General features: G+C 34.3%; 1 pseudogene; it reads right to left on the bottom strand.

The window, feature by feature from the left end:
- Positions 1–12,562: 12,562 nt before the first annotated feature.
- Positions 12,563–24,459, bottom strand: part of LOC101427238 (ubiquitin-conjugating enzyme E2 Q2 pseudogene) — a 91,174-nt pseudogene continuing 79,277 nt past the window's right edge.

Genomic DNA, 24,459 nt, shown 5'->3' with positions numbered 1-24,459 from the left:
TGCTGCTACAGGTAAATGGGCCAAAGGGACAGCAAGGACATTTTCAACTTTATGTTGCTCCCATCCCTATTAATCTGTGGGAAAGAGACTTACTATCCCAGTGGAATGCCAAAATCACCATTCCAAGTTTTTGGTAATGGTCACTGATCATTTAACTTCTCTGTCCCTTACACAGATCTCTAACAAGCCAGTACGGGTTGATCAGTGGCCTTTATTAGAGGAGAAACTTTATCATGCACTTCAACTGGTGAAAGAGCAATTAGCCCTTGCTCACCCAGAAGTGTTCTACAATCCTTGAAACACTCCTATTTTTGTTATTCCAAAATAATCTGGAAAATGGAGAATTATTTATGATCTTAGACAAATTAACAAAATTATTTACCTGTGGGAGCCCTACAACTAGGTCTCCCTAACCCTGCTTTAATCCCTGAAAATTGGTCTCTAATTATTATTGACTTGAAAGATTGTTTCTTTACTATTCCCTTAGCTGTGCAAGACCACCTTCAGTTTGCTTTTTCCTTGCCAGCTATTAACAGTGCTCCTCCCATGCAGAGATATCAATGGACTGTGCTTCCTCAAGGTATGGTTAATAGTCCCACCATTTGTCAATATCTGCTTCATCAAATTATATAGCCTATTCATGAAAAATATACAAAAGTTATTCTCTATCATTATATGGGTGATATTTTACTCTCAGCTAATACAGAGAAAAGCTTAAAGATTCTTTTACATGAAACCCTTCACATCATCCAAATTAATAAGTTAATTACTGCTCAAGAAAAAATTCAGAGAGTTGAACCGTGGCAGTATTTAGATTATATTTTAGCCAACAGAAATGTGTGACTGTCAGCCTTTAAGTTAACCATGCCCTCTGAACTTACTTTGAAATATAGCATTTTTGGGAGTCATAAACTGCATAAGACCCACATTAGCTATTCCTACATAGCAACAACAACATCTGTTTAACACTCTTAAAGGAGATACAAATCTGACTTCCAAATATGTGCTAACTACTGAAGCCAAAGCTGAATTGGACTTAGTGTCACAAGCCATCTCACAAAGGTATTTACATCATCGTAACCCTGACTTCCTGATACAATTTTTCTGTCTTTTTACACCACATTCTCCAACAGGATTAGCTATCTCAGCTGACTTATTAAGCCCTTACAGAGGCAGCCTGGTTCACCACAAAGAAATTGAGAAAGAATGCAAGAAAATTCACCAACTAGTGATGCACAATTACCACCATTGTAGTCTTTACATGACTATTCAGTCAAAGAATAAATAGGTTTATCCTAAGTCATGTATCCTAGGTGAGAACCTATAAAGGGCTGCTTGTTTGCAAGCTGGCCCATTTGAAGTACTCCTGATAATTAAGGAGAGTTTAATCAGACTTGTTTGAAGGAAACCCAGGCCTGTAAAGGTTACAGTACAGCCTTTCTTATTTTAAGTACATTATTAACCTCTCTTGCTTATTTTATTTTTTAAACCTTACAGTGTATCACCAATATAAAGTATTTAAAATATTCATGGGTTTTCCTATCCCCACCCCCACTCCAGTTGTCTGTTCTCTGTATCTATTTGCTGTGTATTCTTCTTTGTCCGCTTCTGTTGTTGTTAGTGGCATCAGGAATCTGTGTTTCTTTTTGTTGCATCATCTTGTTGTGCTATCTCTCCTTGTGTGCTGTGCCATTCCTGGGCAGGCTGCACTTTCTTTTGTGCTGGATGGCTCGCCTTACAGGGCGCACTCCTTGTGCATGGGGCTCCCCTGTGTGGCAGGGCACTCCTTGCGCACATCAGCACTGTGCATGGACCAGCTCCACATGGGTCAGGGAGGTCCGGGGTTTGAACCCCGACTTCCCATGTGGTAGACAGACGCCCTAACCACTGGGCCAAGTCCGCTTCCCTCTATATTGTTTTATTACCTCAAGAGTTAAAATAAGATGTCCTACTGTCCTTGATTTTCTATCTATCCAGTGTATTAACACTTTCCTGACACAACCAGATAACCAAAACAACTAAAAAGGGGGGGAGGAGATAGGGACACCATAGCACAGCATAAAAGACTGAGATGGGGCAGTGAGAGTCATACATAGACTTTAATGTCACCAAACACTAGAGCTTAGAAAATCAAGAAATGTCCTTTAAAATTAACATTTTGAATTTTATTGTAAAGTTAGTGAAAGAGAAGATTCAGTGAAATGGTAGAGAGAGTAAACACAAATATCAGGGAACAAAATTAAGCAATTTTTAATCCAACTCCACCCTCTCCCTTGTATCTCTTTTATGCACTCCCTTATATGAGGGAAACTTAAACTACAGCAAACTCAGTGTGCTCTACATTTTCTAATAAGACTTTGCTCCTCAAACCTCCAGCTCTTTACTCATGTTGTTACCTAAGGCTACTTATTGCCCTTCCAGAAGCTATTTGCATATTAAAATCCTAATAATCCTGTAAGGTTAATCTGAAATGACACCTCCATTGAGAAATCTTACCTTTTGCTCTTGGTCATCCAGCACTTCTTTCTCTACATTCCCATTTAACATGTTTACACTTCCTTTTATCATATTCTGTACTGTACTTATGTCCACAATATAATATATTTCCCTCCCCAATTAGATTTTAAGCATTTTCAAGGGACCATTTCTAATAACTAAGAATTTTTCACCCAAATCTGATCACACACTGTTCTGCCTCTATCCAGTGTATTGTCCAATGCCCTGTATGCATATTGTAAGTACTTGATAATGTTTAGCAGAATTGAAATTTTAGCAATCGATGCAGTAAGTATGGACTAAATAGTTCAGTATTCCATCAGGACACAGAAGAATCTTCACAAGCATTTTAATCAATATGTATAATTTAGCTGGTCATTTAAGTCACACCTGATTTAAAGACAAATGTGTTATAAAGACAGATAAGTACCATGTAGATCAGGAAAAGGGAAAATCAATTTGATCTGAGGACCTGGAAAAGTTCTCATGCAGGAAGTCAGATGAGTAGAATTTGTTTGAAGGAGAGGCAGAAAGGGGTGTTTTAGTTGAAGGAAATATGCACTCAAACAAATTATTTGAATGAAAGTTGAGACAAGTGAATAGAGAAACAGTTAAATGATGCACATAGCCACATGCCCTGACGTGAGAGGAAGAAAGTGAAGTAATAGGAAAGACACAGACTGTGGTGTATCTAGAATAGGAAAATAAAGCTTGGATTTCATTTGAAAGGAATGAAAGATCATTAAGAATTCTTGAACAGAGAATTCTTGAGTATTCCTTTTTATTCATTTAATGAGCATTAATGAAACATCACAAAGTACCAGATACTATTAAGGTGTTGGGAATAGAGTAATGAAACAAATAAAGTCCCTTTCTTTTTAAGATCATATGGTAATGGGGATAATGAGGAGGTGGAGATAAATTACACATAAAAAAAGAAAAGTATATAGTATGTTGAGAAGGGATTAGGTGTATGAAGAAAACAAAACAAGGTATATTATTAAAGGGCATCCTAGATGAAAATATAAGATAATCCTGCAATTCATATATTGGTCAAAATAATATTATTAATGTTTTTCTCATGAGGACTTTGTAGAATGTGGAGACAGATTCAACTCACAAGAGAAGTCACTGTTTCTGGTTGAACCATCCCACTTTTCAGTCTCCTCTTTACCAAATCTTAATTTTTTTTCTTCAGGTTCTTTTATTTTATTTTATTGTTGCTTTTATTTTTTAAAACAGTTGTATTGATACATATTAATAAAGCATACAGTTAATTCAAACTGTACTATAAATGGCATTTGCTGTAATCACATAGTTATGTGTTTATCACTTCAATCATTATTAAAGCATTTTCATTATTTCAATAATAATAATGAACAACAAAAAACGAGCAAGAAAATTCCTCGCCTCTCAATCTCTCTATGCCTCCCCTACTGTACATAGCTGCTGCTTCTGGCTATTCTATCCAAAGTGTATAATCAATGACATTTAGTATAATCACAATGTTGTACATTCATCATCTCAAAAATGTTAGAAAAATTTCATTACGCCAAAAAAAGACTCTACACCACTTAGCATTTCTTCCTCAGGCCTATATTACACTAATTATTTTTTAATAAACCATATTATTAATTGTTAATGAGACCACTTTCTCCTATAAGTACTCAAACAGCCTGAAACTTGTTCTACCCTTTTTTGATATGCACAGAATCGTGAAGAGGATTGCAAACATTAGGTCAGTTACATTAGAATTGTCAAGATGATCATTACACAGACTTTAGTGAAGGGCATGTGCTTTCTCCATAGTGTCTTCAATTATATCTTTTGGGGACTGAAGCTCCCCACAGAAAAACACTGTTGTTGTCAATGCAAGAAAATCACTTTAGGATCTGATGGAAATAAACTCTGCACTGTAAAGAACATAATTATTGGCAACGACCTATTAGTTGCCTAATTGATGTTTACTATTTCCACCCAATATGTTTCAGAGACAATGGTTTATATTCAAAACTCCTATAAGTCCTAATACCATAATGAAATTACCTGTTGTACAAAAGTCCTTCTCAGTGAAAACGAGGTAAGGGAAGTGTTCTAATTTATTTTTACCCTTAATAATAACATAAATGAATTTTGTTTCCTTTTATTTCTCTAAACTTATTTGATTTTAGGTTTTAACTCCCTATTTATCTTTGTAATTTTTCTCTAAATTGAAGCCTTTGGGGAACTAGGATAAATAAAGACTGCAATTCATCATGACTTTTTCTTAGTATAATATAGAATTTCAAAGCATTCACATAAGTTACAAAATAATGCTATATATAATACAGGTATGTGCTTGAAAGTAATTTCTAATTTACTGAATAAGCAAGTAGCACATATTCAATGTTTTTAAATAAAAATAAATATATAATCAGGCAGTACCTTTCTTCTGATATTTTGATCATAGAAAAATAAACCCTTTGTGATCATAGAATTTACTTGTTTATATCTTTTGTCAATGTGTCCTAGTGCATCTTTAATAATGAAAGACGATATATTTTTTTTTTATTTTTTTATTTTTTATTGACTTTGTAATAATATTACATTAAAAATATATATGTGAGGTCCCATTCAACCCCACCCCCCCACCCCCCCTCTCCCCCACCCCCAACAACACTCGTTCCCATCATCATGACACATCCATTGGATTTGGTAAGTACATCTTTGGGCACCTCTGCACCTCATATACATTGGTTCACATCATGGCCCATACTCTCCTCTATTCCATCATGTAGGCCCTGTGAGGATTTACAATGTCCGGTGATTACCTCTGAAGCACCATCCAGGGCAGCTCCATGTCCCGAAGACGCCTCCACCTCTCATCTCTTCCTGCCTTTCCCCATACCCTTTGTCCATTATGTCCACTTTTCCCAATCCAATGCCACCTCTTCTATGTGGACACTGGATTGGTTGTGTCCATTGCACCTTTATGTCAAGAGGAGGCTCAGATTCCACCTGGATGCTGGATGCAATCCTCCCATTTTCAGTTGTAATCACTCTAGGCTCCATGGTGTGGTGGTTGTCCTTCTTCACCTCCATCTTAGCTGAGTGTGGTAAGTCCAATAAATCAGATTGTAGGTGCTGGAGTCTGTTGAGGCTCAGGATCTGGCTATCACATTGTCAGTCCAGAGATTCAAATCCCCTAAATATATCTTAAACCCCAACATTAACTGCACCTCCAGCACATTAGCATGAAAGTCTTATGAAGGGAGATCCCATCTGAGTCCAGATTCATCACACATAAACACCATTTCCAAAGAGGGGCCATCTGCCCTGGTAGTTAACCCCATCGGCCATGACCATAACTCCCATGGGTCTCTTTAGCCCTCAAAGGAACCAATATCTGGGGGTTGTATCTGCTTTAGACGATATATTTTAAAGTGCACCATTTTTTCTCAAAAATCTTCAGAAGATTCATTGTGTTCTTATTTGCATACTAGGAATCTGAAGTTTAAAAAAAAATTCATTTTAAAATTAATCCATAGGCTATTTTTATATACTTTAAAAATTCTTATAATTTCTGAAGAAGCAAAAATATTAGAAGTGCCAATTCAAGTAAAATATGTATACCTACATTTTAAAAAATGCTGTGACTTGAATAATTTCATTCTATGTATACAATTTCAATTTTCAAACATCAAAGTGTTCACTCAGTATCAGTGGTCAGAGACAGAAAATAAGTTAATCTCTCCCAGATTGGCCCTAGGATTTGAATCTTTTTATTGGAGTATAAATCAAAGTGAATCACAAAATAAAATATAATAGGAAAACATGGGCATATATATATATACACACACACACACACATATACACACATACATACAATAAAAAGCAATGCACAATATGCTCAACATATTATATAAAACATGTTATATAAAACATGCTTGAGGTTTTAGAAATGGAGATCAATGTGCTCATAGTGTAATTACTTAAAATGTTATTATGCAGCATTATATGTAAGCTATGCCTTATAAAGAATGAAATGACTAATTATTTGAGCAAAGAACAACAGTAATAATAGCATGGGTAGGGGCACTGTTTATGGATTTAAGTGTGGCACTAGCAGTGTGGGCAACGACAGGAGATGGGGATGAGCAGACAGAATAACAAAATCGGAAGAGCTGTTTGAAATAAGGTCAGAGGTTATCTAGTTACAGAGAATTTTTTTTTTAAAGATTTATTTATTTACTGCCCCCTCCCCCATTGTTTGAACTCGCTGTTTACTCTCAGTGTCTGTTCCTTTGTGTGGGCTCTCTGTGTTTGCTCAACTTTTTTTGTTTGTTTGCTTAGGAGGCACCAGAACCCAAACCCAGGATCTCCCATATGGGGGGGGGGAGGTGCCCAATTGCTTGAGCCACGTCTGCTTCCTGCTTGTTGTGTCTTTAATTATGTCTCCTTGTGGCATCATCTTGTTATATCATCTTCTTGCATCATCTCGTTGTAGCACCTCGCTGCACCAGCCCATCATGTGAACTCGCAGTCTTGCTTGTCTTCTTTAGGAAGCCCTGAGAACTGAACTCGGAACTTCCCACGTGGGAGGAGGGCACCCAAATGCTTGAGCCACATCTGCTCCCCAGCCACATCCACTCCCCTGGTTAGAGAGAAACTTAAACACCACCTTAAGGAATTTGAATTGATCTTAGAGATAGCAAAGATGGACATCTTCCTGGAAGCAAACTGTTGCTTTGCTCAGGGTCAGGGAGTTATGTCCACTGAACCTCAATAAAGATAAATAGACCTGGTAATAACAAAGGCAAGGTTGCCATAAACAAAATAAAATGTTAGTAGGAGTCACTGTGAAACAACTTGGAGAGGTATATGATGGATGTCTGATAATGAAATAATATGGTTTTCATTATAACTGTTTGTACACCAGGGCACATAATATTAGAACATTGAGGAGCCCTTTCAAGCTACAAATGGAAAGTATTCAGAAAAATGAAAAGAATACATATTTTATTTACCATAACCTCAAAACTTTTCTCTACCAAGGCAGGAATGGATTCCTCATGTATTGATATAACTATGGAGATGATATATTCAAATTACTTATTAATAAAATTTATTGCTATTTCTCTGAAGCCCTGTGACGTAATTTACTTTAAAGCATAAATCAACATTCCTTCATTCTTAGTGCTATTGTGCATTTCCTAATATAAATTTAGCATACCAAAAGTGTGCTATTTTAAGTTACACACTGTACTAAGATAACATGAAAAAACTGTTCAGTGAAAAAAAAGACATATAACTTTAAATAAATTTTGTATCTATATATACTGGAAAATTGATCCTAAGAAAATATTAAGAATTGTTGATAAAGACTGGCATTGATATTTGAAACAATGAATGAAGTATGAATAACCTAGATTTGCATTCTATCCTTAAATTCATATAGAAATTCCTTTACTCTTTACTACTATAAGTATTCTCCTTGGAATTATTAAAATATTCTTGTGAATCATGGCTTCAAAACTTCAGGGAATAAAAGCTGTCATATTACAGAACCTAATATCCCCAGAGCTTTGTATGCCTGTGTTCCATGTAGAACTGAGGAAGCTTGAAGAAGAAGCCATTCTATTTACTGTGTAAAAAGAGAAACTTTAGGGAAAATTAGCACATTCCAAATTAAAATCTTATTTCTCCATGAGTTATAACTCAACAGAGAAGGCAGAGATGACTAAGGATAATCACACCTTGACAGTTTAATTTATCCTCGTAGGAGTTAGGGATCAACCAGACCTTTAGCTGCTTCTGTCTGTGGTGGTCTTTGTCATCTATTTCACCACCATGCTGGGGAATCTTGAATAGCTGGCATTAACTTTTATGTTGAGTGCTCTTCATACACAAATGTTATCACTATGGGCAACCTGCCTCTGATAGATTACTGCTGTTCTTGTGCCATTACCTCCAAAATATTAAGAGAACTTTATTAAAAAGACAGAATTACTTCCCTCTATGAATACACAAATTTACTTTCTCTGCTTTACTGATATGTTGACTGCTTTCTTCTGGAAGTGATGCCCTATGACTATTGTGTGGCAATATGCTCTCCACTGCAGTACCGTGCCAGGATGTTGAAGGAACTCTACATTCAGATGACTGCAAAGGCCTCCATACCTGGAAATCTGCATTTCATGATCCGTATCGGGTTTCTGTTTAGCTTAACTTTGAGTGGATCTCATTAAATTAATTATTTTTTTCTGATACTCTTCCATTGTGTAGACACTCCTGTGTCCATCCTTTTATCAGTGAAGTGAGATAATTATCTTTTAAGGGACAATTCAAGCCTTCACTATTAACATAGTCCTAATCTTTTTTTTTTCTATGCTTTCCTTTCAGTGATTTCAAAACGGCATCATAAAATGAAGAGGCAAAGCATTATCACCTTGTGCACCTACTTTTTCTCCGTCTCAAAAATTATTGTTTTCTCTCCATGTATGCCCTAACAAGTACGTTTAAAGATGAAATGAATACCAGTTGTCAATTTTATACTCTAGTAATTTCTATATTAAATCCTTTTATTTATATTCTAATCAATAAGGAAGTTATAAAGTTACCAAGAGAATTATGAAAAGAGGAAAAATTCATAAGATTTTGAAATAAATATTATTCACTGTGACAAACTGGTTGATTCTCAAAGCAAGGGATACTGAGAAAATAGAAAATGGCTACTTTGTATATAAAAATTAAGTCACTAAAATATAATTACGCCTAAATCCAATCATCAAAAAATGTGTAAATAAGTTCCAAAAGCAGGGATTCTGCTAAAATGTGTTATTACCTAAGCCACTAGAGTCCATCTTCAATGGATATACAGTTATTCCTGAGGTCATAAATTGTTCAATGGGTATTTAGTTACAATTCTCAACCTCCTAATAATAGTAGTTACAGAAGTCAGTAGGTACAAACAGGTTCCATTCAATATTAATATAATACCTAATTTTTGGAAATCCTAAAGACAATCTTCAAATCTAGGATCATTCCAAGTACTCAAATATTAATCTCCTCCTAAGAAACAGCATCTATCTGATGTAACTGTGAATATAAATTTGATTCTCAAGTTTCTTTGAGGCTTTCCAAGAGATTATGATTGAATATGGATTCATGAAGAATATGTATCCTTGTAACAAGAATATTTTCATCTTAGCATTAATCATTTTTTCTCTCAAGTTCTCTGACATGGAGGATTTTATCTCTCTTTATTAGAAAATTATACTGTATCTTGAAATCTCTGGATTTCAATGTCTCATGTAAATTACTATAACCTGTGGTACATGATGTGGAATTCTTCTCTATATCAATTAAATCAAAGGTTTATATAATCATGGCATTACAGAAACTGGAAATACTGTGAGGCTTAAATGAGGCATAGAATAGTGAAAATTAAAAATATACATATAGGCATTGATGATTTAAATAAATATAAAAGAAAGAAAATTCACTGAGAAACTACTACCTACTAGGTCGTGAACTAGAACTTACATGTATAATATCTGCTAATGAATTTGACATTTTTTATACTTTTCAAGAGTAAAAAACATTTTCTTTGTATGACTTTATGCAAAATATTCAAAAATATTTTGAAATATTAAGTAGCCTGATCAAGTTCCTACAGGTTTGAGCCATCTTGGGATCAATATTGTTTTTTTCCTCATAGCATTTTACTACTCCTTTCACAGATGCTTAAGACAGCATTACTCCCACAATATTTATAATAATGTTGGACATACACATGTAAGAAATAATGCAGATTATAGACAAGAAATTCCAGATTGGGTTGAGTATATAAAATATGTTTGGATGTTCAAACAATTAAGATCAGTCTAGCCTTGGGTGATTATTACATATCATCAAAAGTAAACTGTGACATAAAAAATGGGAAAAATTTTATTTGGGGAAAAATAGCTATACTATCATAAGCTGATCAATATTTACAGAAATGAGTGGGACACTGAGGGTTGTGATGAAGGAAGTGAATGATGGATGAACAAGGTGAGAAAGCTGGCAGAGCTCTTGGTGAAAGGTATTGGTGAATGTGGGAAATAAGGATGGAAGTGCATTAGGTTACTGAGAATCTTAAGGCCACCCTGAGGAATGTGAATTTATCTTAGGTACATCAAACATTGAAGTCTTCCTAGTAGTAGACTATTATGATTGTATCTTTCAGAAAACTAATCTGACATTTTATTGGAAAGAGACTGGAAGCAATGAGACTAATTGCAATCTTTAATATATAATTGGTGATAAGATTTGAAACTTGGGGAGAATTTGAGAGAGGAAGATATAAGCAACATTTTTAAATGGTTCTTTATCAATAAACATGATGGAAATTTACAAAATTTACTATACATTGTCAAATAAATCTGCAATGAAAAATAAAATCCAAAAAAACAATGTATGCCAAATCTGCTATACATTAGGATAATAATAATTTATTCAAGACTTAGCCTTAAGTTTAAGGAACTTTAATGTTTTAAAGAGTTCTGCCTTGTCACTTGTTCTTTGCCCAACTTGCTATCAGAACTTTATATAAATGTAACCAAGTGAACAAAAATGCCAGAAAATCTTTACTTAATCTTTACATTAAGTAAAAGAAATAAAACCAAAAGAAATAAAGAACACACGATAATGCAGAAGTCTCAAGTCTCTCTGATGTGGTTTAAAATTTAAAAACTGAAAGTTAAAGCAAATGCATTAGAAACACTTTGAACTTTGTAACTGGTTTGTGCAGGAAAAATAATGTGCTTCTGAATTTAAAAAAAAAATTATCTAGAATTTACTTTTAAATCAAATGGGTAGTAAACGGATAAAACCTTGCTAAGAACCCAACAGGACTGATTCAGGTAAGGCAATAAAATGAAGAGTACATTGATTTGAATCAGGTTTTATAAAATAATTAACATAAGTAGATTTCTCATTAGTCTTTCAATTTAAAAGCCATTGTTACGACTCTAGCAATAAATCTTAAGAGTTTTCAAATTATATGTCTTCTTTATTTACCTTTGCAGCTTTTGCTCGAGGAGTCTGTCTTTGTACCAATAACTTTATGAGTTTATGAATAAACTTATAAAAGTTTAATCATGTATAAATGATTGTAACATCTCATTTATAAAATGGACACATAAAATTCCTTAATATTTTAAATAACTTCAAGTTTTTTATTTCAGTGCTTCCTTATAAAGAATATTGAAACAAGAGTCAGCCCAACAAGATTCTAATGCCCTAGTAGAAATTACTGCTTACAAGCCTTGCTTACTTAAAAAGTACAATACAAACCAATTAAGAGTATATTTTCAAAAGACAGTTCAAATCGTCAGTCATAAAAAATGCTGATTTTTTTAAATTGACTTTGTAATAATATTACATTAAAAATATATATATGAGGTCCCATTCAACCCCACCCTCCCACCCCACCTCTCCCCCCACCAGCAACACTCGTTCCCATCATCATGACACATCCATTGCATTTGGTAAGTACAACTTTGGGCTGATTTTAATGAGTAGATTCCCTGTCATTATCTTGGCAATATCATAAAATGGTTTTATATTTAGACCTGAAAAAGTTTCTGTGATTTAGAGGACTTTAAATTTTCTAAGCCAATATTAAACAATTGAACTTTTACTCACTCTAAATGAAAAAATATATCGCAAATCCTCATAATCTGTGGGCTCAACATAGGAAAATTACCCAAAATGGGTCACAACTTTACTAATTTCATGCTGACTTGCCTGCCTAGAAGGTTTCAGTTTTCAAGAAAGAGAGATGGTAAGGAGTAACCAGTGTGTGTATTTCTGAGGAAAAATAGAGTCAAATCCCAATGCTTAGTTCAAGATAAGTTAAGCAAACTGAAAAGGCTGTAATTTATTCTAGATGTCAGTTGACAGATTATTCACTAAAATATCTATTAGCTAATGTCTTTGGTAACTGCTGCTACAGGGGCACTCAAAGCTTGTGTCTGCATGTTGGAAATATTTTCTTTAATATGGTTCTGTCGTACGGTCCGAACATACAATAGTCAACACATTATCTGACTTCCTTTGGAGGGGTGTACCAGCCATTTTTCTCATGTATCTGTACAAAGGAATTGTAAATTGTTGGGCTCTTGCTAGAGTATATTGATTCTTAATTGAGTCAAACTGCACTCTGACTTGCCTTTGACTAAGGTGACATTGATTTACATGATGACAGATTATATTATGTACTGCTCCAGCCCTTTCTTTGTGTGTGAGAAGTTCCATATATAATACTTCTCCACCCAAGAATTACCCTCCTGAGAGAATAGACAATACCATTCAAAGGATGATCAAATGGAAAATTATCCTCAAAGGAGAAGTTAAGCAAAATATGTTCTATACCTTCTTTTTCTTTTAAGAGCTGAAAATTACTGTGTAAAGGGTACTATCAGGATCAACCTTCTGCAGTTTAGCATACCAAGCACATAAACTGTCATTTATGAATTCCACTGAATAAATCCCTGTTTCATAACTCTATTATCTCTTTCGTAAGTCTATCTGAAACTTGCACTGACCCAGACACTGCACCATTTAGATGATCTTGCCTTTGGGTCTTTGTAATTTTCTGTAATATGGCCAAATTTTCTTTCTAAATTCCTTTATCCTCTGACTTTTTTCCACTAATAGGCTTTTCTTCCTTCAACTCATAGTGATCTAAGCCTTCTATATCTTCAGTCATCTCTTCCTTCTCCTTTTTGGAAGTTATTTCTTCCGTTGTCCATTCTGACCTGATGGTAGTGGTGGGTCTAGCATCTCAATATCCAGGAAAGATGCTCACGAAGGTTGTATAATCTGCGGATTTCACATATCCACCGCTTTAGTTGCTGACGAAGGGAATTTTTAGTATATTCTAGACATTTCAGCACTGATGTCAAATTTGGATCATCGGAATCCACAAGCCATATTGGTGAAGAAGATAGATAATATTCCAGGTTGTTACAGTTAAGAGGATGAGTGGCCTTGACACCAGGAAATGGCAGTGCAGCTTGTCCAGCCTCCACTAAAGATGCGAAATCGCTAGTGACGTCAGGGACCTCCGTCCGGCCTTGAGTCCTGGCACCGGCATCTTCCCTTCATCTCTCATGGAAGGGATGCAAAAGGAGAGCCAGGTGGGGAGCCGCCTTCTTGGTCTTGGTCCCCACCACCACGCAGTGTGGGCCCTTGGACACACTCTCCTGGTTCCACTTCTTTCGGCTGCCGCAGCCCACGTCAAAAGCGGACTGGAAAATGGCAGGGTGTGCCAGGTCTTCTTCACCTGCATCCTTTGTAACCGACTCTACCCAGAGGAGAAAGTGGAGGCTGCGGCTACCCTAGGACTTGAAAAGGCAGCAATGACTTTCCAGTACTACCTCCTGGGAAAAGGCTGCCTCCACCCGCATTCATCCCTTCCCTGTCCAGGCGCTCCCAAGGTAAAAGCAACCCTTTAAGAACAAATATTGGTTCATCAGTTGTGATACATGTACCACACTGGTATAAGATGCCATTAATAAGGGAAAGGAAGTGAGTTATATGGGAACCACCTATACTTTTGATGTAACTTTTCTGTAAAGTTTCTTTAAAAACAAAGTTTAAAAAATAAAAGAGGACAAATAAATAAATTATAACGTTTGCATAATTTTGTGAGTAGAAATCATTTCATAGCTGACCTTTTATTACCAGTACTTAATAGAGTGCCTGATGTATTTGGTCATCTATCAACATTTCCTGAGTGCAGGAGGTATAAACTATGGTAATTTTTAATATCTTGATTTTTAGTGAATTTAGGCATTTTTTTAATATTTATTGACCATTTTTATTTTGTAAAAATCACTTGATAGTATAATTTTCCTACTTTTCAAAGAGCCTTATTCTTTTTCATGTTATTTATATATACATATTACATTGAAAGACTAAATTTCTTATTCAGTAATTTATTTCTCTTCTAATTTGTGTTATGATGCTTTGTAATGACCAGAAATATTCATTTTAAAGTACTCAAATCTACCCGGTTTCTCTATTTCTTAGTTTCTACCATTGCTGCTTGGCAATCTCACATTAAATCTTTTAATCACTGATATTTTCATATACTTCCATTTTTGACTTTTACTTATCAATCATTCTTAGGGTATAGTTTGATGAATGATCTAAAAGTTAGTAACTTTATTTTGATGACTATTTCATACATTAAGATTTTAATAATTTTCCATTAAAAATGTCAGAGAGGCTTTGCAGAATTTGGTAAAAGATTCTAAACATGCTCAGAGTTAAACTAATAAATACTGAAAGAGATTGACAGTATTAAGGTGTGTGATAAACCTTCAAAACTTAGAACAAATTCATATTAGTTCAAGATTCACTTTTAGAAGTATGGTAAAAAAATATTTTGTCCAGAAGTCCAAAAAAGTATATGATGAGGAAAGCAAAGACATCACAAATGATAAGAAAGGTAAGATCCCTCTGTCCATTACGGTGGGAAAGTTTTTAAACTATTTGAATCTGCTGTCAGTGAGGAATTTTTTTTACACTTGATTTTATTTCATTTATTTTTTAACAAATCAGTTTTATTGATACATATTAATAAAGCATAAATCCATTCAAAGTGTACAATCAATGGTATTTGGTATAATCATATAGTTATGCATTCATCACTCCAGTCATTTTTAAAGGATTTTCATTATTCCCGTAATAATCATAATAATAATAATAAACAAAACCCAATCAGCTAAGCAAACAAAACTTATCACTTCTCAATCTCTTTATGGTTAGTCTGCAGTACATAGTTGTTACGCTGTTTCCTTCTTTCTAGTTTATTTGTATTTATTTTTGTAAAAACAGGCTTACATATGCAATATCACCCATATTTGTATTTTACATGAGGTTTCACTATGTTAAACAGTCCATTGTTACAATTTTTAGCTTTCCTTCTAGTAATATACATTCCTTACACTTTCTCTTTCAACTTCTGTAATGCCAATATAATAGCTCTGCTAGTCACAACACTATAATGTGCTCTCACCATTTCCATTCATTTCCAAAGATTTGCAAACACCCTTCTAATTCATTCTGCACAGATTAACCATCAGCTTTCCATTCTCTACCCTCATTCTATTTTCTAGTGACCTATGTTCTAATTAGTAATTCCTGAGTTTCCCTAATATATTTAGTTCATAATAGCTCAGTCATATGGTATTTGTCCTTTTGTGTCTTGTGTGCTTCACTCACCTTAATGTCCTCCAGGTTCACCCATGTTGTCACATGCTCAATGAATTCATTTCTTCTTTTTGCTGCATACACTACAATATGTTAATCCATTCATCTGCTGATGGACACCTGGGTTGTCTCCAACTTTTGGCAATCTTGAATAACCATCATTGTATACCTGGGATGAAACTCACTTGATTGTGGCATAATTCTTTTAATGTGTCTTTGGGTTCTGTTTGCAAGTATTTTATTGATGACTTTTACATCTATATTCATTAGAATTATTGGTCTGTAATATTCTTTTTCTTGTAGTATCATTATCTCATTTTAGTATTATAGTGATGTTGGCTTCATACAATGAGTTTAGTAGTGTCCTTTCCTGTTGAGTTTTTGGGAAGATTTTGAGCAAATTTGGAATTAGATTATCTTTGAATCATTGGTAAATTCAACTCTGAAGTTATCTGGTCCAAGGTTTTACATCTGTTTTTTTTTAATGTTTTTCAAACAGCTTTATTTATTGAAATCTTTGAAGCAATGTTTATCACTAATAATAAAAGGGAAATGGTTGAATGAATTATGCTATGTTACTAGCCATTAATAATTGTGTTTATGAAGAATTTTCTTATGGGGAAATACTCACAACATAGTGTTAGTTTGTGTTGCTTTCACTTTAGATTTTATTCAATATTTCTAAACATCATTTTTTAAATAAACAATATTTTATTATGATGAAGTAATAATGATTTATCTAATTCACTTAATCATCTGGCTATTATTGAACATTTCTGCATTTCAATAAGTATTAATTTATAAAAAGTACTAAGTTGAATATTCCATTTCACACATAAATTCCTCATTTCTAATCATGTAGTCAGGTTTTTCAACTTTAACAGGTTTTTGATGAGTGTTTCAATCTCTTCACTTGTGATTAGTTTGCTGAGGTCTTCTGTTTCTTCTAGGGTCAATTTAGGTGGTTCACGTGTTTCCAGGAATTTGTCCTTCTCATTTATATTTTCTAGTATTTTTGCATACAGTAGGCATTGTATGAACAACTCTATTGAGCTCTCATTTCTGTGGGGTGAGTGGTAATGATCCCCCTTTTATTTCTGATTTTATTTATTTGCATCTTCTCCCTATTTTCCTTTGTCCATCTAGCTATGCTTTTGTAGATTTTGTCAGTCTTCTCAAAGAACAGACTTTGGTTTTGTTGATTCTTTCTATTATTTTACTGTTTTCAATGTCATTTTTTTCTGCTCTGATCTTTTATAATTCTTTCCTTTACCTTGGTTTAATATTATTTTGCATTTTCTTTTCTAGTTCCTCCAGGTATGCAGTTAGATCTTAATTTTAACTCTTAATTCCTTTTTTTAATGTGCATTTTTTTCTTTATTTTTAAAGGAACTTTAGATTACATAAATGTCACATTGAAAATATAGGGGATTCCCATATATCCCACCCCTCCTCCTCCCACAACATCCCCCACTAACAACATCTTTCATTAGTGTGGTACATTTTTTTCTCTTTTTTTTAGAAAAAGATACATAGATCACACAAAATGTTACATTAAAAATATAAGAGGTTCCCATATACCCCACTCCCCATACCCTCCATTCCTCCCACATCAACAACTTCTTTATTCTTTCTTAATCTAAACATTGAGGTTATACATTTCCTTTTCAGCACTACCTTGGCAGTGTCCCATAGGTTTAGATATGTTGTGTTCTCATTTTCATTTGTCTCAAGATTTTGCTGAATTCTCTTGCAATTTTTCTTTGACCCACTGATCATTTAAGTGTATGTTATTTCATCTCCATAAATTTATGACTTTTTGCTTTTTCTGTCCATTACTGATTTCCAGCTTCATTCTGTTATGATTAGAGATATGATTATGGTTTGTCTTATATGATTTTAATCTTTTAAAATTCATTAACAATTGTCTTGTGGCCCAACATATAATAGAATTGCATTTAAAATCTTTTTTTTTCTGATGTTAGTATTACTAGTCCAGCTATTTTTTTTTTTTGGTAAGACTTTGCATGGAATATCTTTTTTCAACCTTTCATTTTTAACCTGACTGTGTACTTACATCTGAGGTGAATCTCTTTTCACAACATATAGATGGCTTATATTTTTTAATCCATTCTCATTCTATTTCTTTTGATTGGGGAGTTCAAGCCATTAAAGTTCAATTACTTAATTCATCCATTTTGTTCTTTGGCTTTATGTTGTTATATCCCACTATTATTTGTCTTTTCACCCTTTAATTTACCCTCCCAAATAATCTTCATTCCTGAACTCTTCTCCAAGTCTCTCATTCTTGTTTTTTCCATTCAGGCTGCATCAATCCCTTTAGTATCTCTTGTAATCTGGTCTTTTGGTAACATATTCAATCAGTTTTAATTTGTCTTCTTCAATTTATAAGAAAAGTTTGTGAATCATTAATGTTAATTTTTCTTTGAATGTTTAGTAAAATATACTGGGAGGCCACTGGACTTTGAGTTCCATTTTTGGAAAGATATTCATTACTATTTCAACCTCTTTTCTTACCATTTGATTTCTCTTTATTCATAAGTAAATTTGGCTAAGTGTATGATTCTAAAATATTTTCATGCTCTCAAGAGACTCCTGCCCTTCTATTTGAGAACTTAGAGGTCCTGCCCAGGATGGGAGCCTACCACCTTGCCATTTATTGTGGGTCTCCACCCATAGATAGAACACACTATGGCAAGATGAACACACACACACTTCCTAGAAACCTGGCCCAGGCGTGCCCTGTCCCAAATTTCCCCACATTCAGCACCCCAATCCAGCAAATCTCACTTGCCATATTGCCAAAAGAGCATTGTAGTTTCAACCATGTACACGCTAATCCCTAGTGTTCTCCTGCCAACTCTCTTAACCCTTCCCCCACTTCCATGGACAGTCCAACCCACACTCCCCACCCCATTCCCCTGACAAACCAGCACCCACCAACCCAACAGTATCATTATACCACTGTCATGCCCCTCCACTATACAACTACATACTTCCACATTATCCTAGATTTTGCTTATATGGACATTGGCTCACAACCTTCTTCTCCCTATCTATTTCCTGTAAACCTCTCTTCCAGACTCTAGCTCTGTAAGTCTGCTCAATTTCCTTAATTCTTATCAGTGAGATCAAATAACCTTTGTCCTTCAGTGCCTGGCCTGCTTCACTCAACACAAGGTCCTCAATATTCATCCATTCTATCTGGTATGTTGATACTGTACTACTTTCCACCCCTGAGCAATATGCCACTGTATGCATACACCATAATCTATCCATCCACTCATCTGTTGAATGACATCTGGGTTGATTCCAACCTTTGGCAATAGTGAATAATGCCCCTATGAACACTGGTGTGCATATATCTGTCTGTGTCCTTGCTTTAAATTTTTCTGGGTATACATTCAGCAGTGGATTGTAGGATTGTATGGAGGTTCTATAGTTAGTTTTCTGAGGAAGTTCCAAACTGTTCTCCACAGTAGCTGCACCATTCTGCATTCCCACCAGCAGTGTATGGGTGTTCCCATTCCTCCACATCCTCTCCAAATCTTGTCGCCCTGTATTTTAATAGCTACCAGTCTAATGCATGTAAGATGATATCTCATTGTAGTTTTTATTTTCATTGCCCTAATAACTAGTGATGTTGAGCATTTTTTTCATGTGGTTTTTAGCCAGTTACATTTTTTTCTTTGGAGAAGTGTCTATTTAAATCACTTGACCATTTTTCAAATGGGTTGTTTGTCTTTTTATCTCCAATGTGTAGGATTTCTTTATATATGCTAGATATTAGGTCCCTATCAGATATAAGATTACTGAATATTTTCTCCCATGGGGTAGACTGCCTTTTCGTTTTATTGATAAATTCCTTTGAGGAGGAAATTTTTTCTTATTTTAAGGAGGTCCCATTTATCTATTTTTCTTTCATTGCTTGTGCTTTGCATGGGAATTTTATGAGATCATTTTCTAATACAAGATCCTGTAGATGCTTCCCTCCATTATCTTTCAAAGTCTTTGTAGCTGTTGCTCTTTTTTTAGATCTTTGATCCATCTTGAGTTAATTTTTGTGTAAGGTGTGAAATGGTGCTCCTCTCTCAATCTTTTGGATATGAATTTCCATTTCTCCAAGCACCATTTGTTGAAGAGGCCATTCTCTCCCAGTTGAATGGGCTTGGTGATGTTGTTGAATGTCAGTTGACTGTATATGTGAGGCTCTATATCAAAACTCTCAATTCAGTTGCATTGGTCAGGATGTCTGTCCTTATGTCAATACCATGCAGTTTTGAGCACTGTACCTTTATAGTATGTTTTAAAGTCAGGTAGTGTGATTCCTCTAATTTCATTTTACTTTTTCAATATGTCTTTGGCTTTTTGGGGCCTCTTGCCCTTCCAAATAAATTTCATAGTTACTTTTTTTTTTTGGCAATTCAGTAAAAAATGCTGTGGCAATTTATATTGGGATTACATTAAATCTGTAGATCAGTTTGCATAGGATAGGCATCTTACTGATGCTTAGTCTACCAATCCATGATAAGGGACTATTCTTGCATTTATTTAAGTCTTCTCTGATTTCCTTAAAAGTGTTGTGCCAATTTTCTACATATAAGTAATTTACATCTTTAAATAAATTTTAGTTAAATTTATTATTAGGTATTTGATTCTTTTAGTTGCTATTGTAAATAGGATTTTTTTTCTCTTCAGGTTGCTCACTATTGGTGTACAGAAATGCTACAGATTTTTGCATGTTAATCTTTTAACCTGCGACTCTGAACTCATTTATAAACTCTAGAAGCTTTTTTTTTGTAGAATTCTCAGGGCTTTCTATGTATAGGATCATGTCATCTGCAGATAGTGAAATTTTTACTTCTTCCTTAAATTTGGTATATTTTATGTCTATTTCTTGCCTAAGATCTTAAGTAAGTAGTTGTAACAGTGTTAAATAGAAGCAGTGAAACTGGGCATTCTTTTCTTGTTCACAATCTTAGAGGGAAATAATTTAGGATTTCACTATTGAATATGATGTTAGCTGTGGGTTTTTCATATATTCCTTTTATCAAGTTGAGGAAGTTTCCTTCTATTCCTATCTTTTGTAGTTTGTTTGTTTGTTTGTCTTTTAATCAGGAAAGGGTGCTGTATTTTGTTGAATATTTTTTCTGCTTCTATAGAAATGATCATGTTTATTTCTTTCAATCTGTTTATGTGGTGTATTACTTTGACAGATTTTCTTATGTTGACCCATCCTTGTATACGAGGGATGAAACACATTTGGTCATGGTATATAATTTAAAAATGTTCATACTAACTATTTTGTGTTGAATAAAATTTGTTGCAAGTATTCTTGTAGAATGCTTTTAATTTCTAAAGTATCAGTGTTAATATCCCAACCTTCAATTTTTATTTCAGTTATTTGAATCGTTTTCTTTCTATTTTCAGTCTAGATAAAGTTCATCAAATTTATTGACCTTTTCCGAGAAGCAACTTCTACTTTCAGTGATTCTTTCAATTGCTTTCTATCCCCATTTCATTAATTTTCTTTTTAATGTTTTATATCATATGTCCACTAATAATAAACTAAATATTCTCCTCTTTTTCTTGTTTCTTAAGATGTATAGTAAAATTATTGATTTTCAATCTTTCTTCATTTTTAAATTGGGCATTTACACAAATAAAGTCCCTCTGTGAAATGTTATTGCTGTGCCATCTAAATATTGTTAAAGTTATGTTTGCATCTTCACTCTATCCAAGAAATTTCTGATTTCACTTTTGCTTGTTCTATAATCCAATAATTAGGATTATATTACTTAATTTACACATATTTGTGAACATTCCATTTGTCCTTCTGTTATTTATTTCCAGGTACATTCCAGGGTGGTTGGTAAAGATTAATCAACTGATTAAAATTTAATGTGAATTGTTTTGTGACCTGACATAGAGGACCTATCCTTGACTATAATCCATGTGCATTCAAAAGAACATGAATTCTTCTGTTGGTAGTAGAATGCTCTAGATATGTCTATTAGATCTATCTGGATTGTAGCATTGTTTAAGTCCTCTGGTTCCTTCTTAATCTTCTGTTAGGATGCCTTACCCATTATTGGAAATGGGGAACTAACTACTACCAACTATTATTGTAGAACTATTGTTATAATTTTTAATTTTGTCAATATATTCTTCATGTATTTGGGATTATCTTGCTCAATGCAAAAATGTTTGTAATTGTTATATATTTGTGAAGGATGGACAAATTTATTAATATGAAAATTCTTCATTTTCTATTGTAACAGTTTTGTCTATAAAAACCCTTTTACTTAATCTGTGGCTGTAAGTACATAGAGATTCTCACTGTTTTTCCTGGTAAAGCCCATTAACTTCTGAGTGTCAGGATCATTAAACTCATATGGCTCAAAGATATCAAGAAAGAAATACTACATAATTTCCCACTTGTGTGGTGTGGGAATTTACTGACCCAATGTAGTCAATGAACTAAGGGCATGCAACATATAGCATCCACTGATTTTTTAATAAACTGTACCATAAAGGATAAAGCCCCATCATCACAGGGCATTAACTCCCAGAAGACAAAGCACTTTTATCTCCTAAAACCCATTCCACCATCTTTATAAGCTAGCAGTATCTGGATGATGTGGAATATGATAGGAACAGTGGAACAGTTATTGCCAGTGCCACATGCCCTTGCTGTAAAGTAGTTTTCTTCATCCAAGGCAATGTAATCCACACTCTGTCATCCCTCAGGTAAAGGTACTTCCTGGGTCCTTGCACAGGTGAAAGATAACCCACACCTGAATTATGTGCTGATTTAAATTAAGATGAATTTCTGCCTCATTCACAGTAGAATTAGTTTACAATAACCAAATTTCCACTGACATGCTTATTTTTCTCCATGAGGGATTTTGTCATATTGGGAGCTCAATAGTGGTCTCTATTGTTGGAAGTTTAGGCAGTTGACAGCAACAGCAGTTTGATCATTTGGGAAAGTGGGAGATCATGTTGTTACACACATGCATGCTTCCATCTGAGCCAATACCGGAGTGGCAGATGAATGAGCTTATCAAACTGAACCAGCTTAGACATTTGATCCTTGGTGTTTGTCACTTGAAAGACGTACTCTTATTGGCCTTATCAAGTGATATAAAGTTTGTCACCCTTCATATTCACTCCAATAAATCCACCCATATGCTCTTCCACACATCTCCTGGTCTCTGACCTTTAAATATTTCTCCTTCCAGGCCACTGCAAACATCCAAACCATTTTCCTCAGTGTGAATCTGTATGTACATATTTTGTACCACATCCCCCCTATACAATGGAAATGGATGATCCTTTTACTACACAAAAAGAGGATTAATTTATTGGTGACTTTCAAGATACTGTAAATAGAGCTAAATTCAGCAGCATTACTTTTTTGCTGGTACTGAAATATAAACCTGGCCAACCAAGAACCAAGTTAGAATTTTTCCCTCAGCTGACACCTGCTTATACAGGAAACGCCATGATTGTAGAAGTATGACCGGAGGCAGTACAAAAAAAGTGAATGACGTGGGTGTTGTGCTGCTTGCTATGTCTTCTGGCCTAGTTCATTCTTGATCCTGAATATACCACTTTTATCTTAAAATGGATTGCTCCTGGCCTAATGATTCTTATACTTTGTTAGTGTGGCATACTCCAACTCATTCCTGGCAATTCCAATCTAATGTTCTCTTGATGTGCCGTGTTTAGGTACTCTGGCTTTGTCAGGATTTGTAGTTCAAGACAGGGTTATTTTTCCAAAATATTTTCAAATCTTTTGCAGAAAACAAGGCCATCTCCAAAACCATATAAGTCAATGCTATGATTCTACTATTGAGGAGTTGAATAACATTTTCATAAATGCCACATCTGTTTCCAGATACCTTGCTAACATAGGTATGTTAGGTCTTATGGCCAAAGTGACAGAAATGCTTGCACCACCACTTAAACCCACCAAAGAACCTTTCATGTTCTGGGGACATATTCAAATTGTCATTGTTCTCCTATCTGTAAAGAAGTATAAGTGTGGGCTATATTTTTCAACAGTCAGGTATTTAGAAATGTTACCTTATAAATTTACCCATATAAAGGAATTGATATAGTGGAAACTAAGGGTTCAAAATTATATAGGATATATAATCATGTGCTTTCTTCTGAAAATAACATTAATTTTATTGATTGATTTAATCTTCAATTTATTGAGAACCAAACTTGTTCCATATCATTATAATGTAAAATAAAAGTATTTTAATACCACTTGTTTTACTTAATATCTTTTTGATTATCTTTTTATGTTTTATAATATACATGTGTTATTACAGGGGATTTTTTAGCCAATTGATAGATAAAGGTGCATATATTTAGATTATATGCTAAATTATTTTCTATTCAGCATGTATAACCAAAAAAGTTTGGAGTTCTCCTCTGGTGAACCCACAAACAAAAATGGCTGGCTATTGAAAACACAAGAGTTTCTGAAATAATTTTTGGAGACATAAGATTGGAAAATGTGGGGCCGAGACAGAAATAAGGGGAACACATCATCACAAGAGCAAAGAGAAAAACATAACTCAGTGAAAAAGACTGAGAAAGGAGAATCAGTAGTATAGGAAAAGTGAGTGTTACCATACAAACCAGTTTTATCAGAAATTTTCAATGCTATCAAACACAACA

Source organism: Dasypus novemcinctus, chromosome 4 (genome assembly GCF_030445035.2).
Source record: "Dasypus novemcinctus isolate mDasNov1 chromosome 4, mDasNov1.1.hap2, whole genome shotgun sequence".
Classification (NCBI taxonomy): Eukaryota; Metazoa; Chordata; class Mammalia; order Cingulata; family Dasypodidae; genus Dasypus; species Dasypus novemcinctus.
This window is presented reverse-complemented; position numbering and strand designations above follow the sequence as displayed.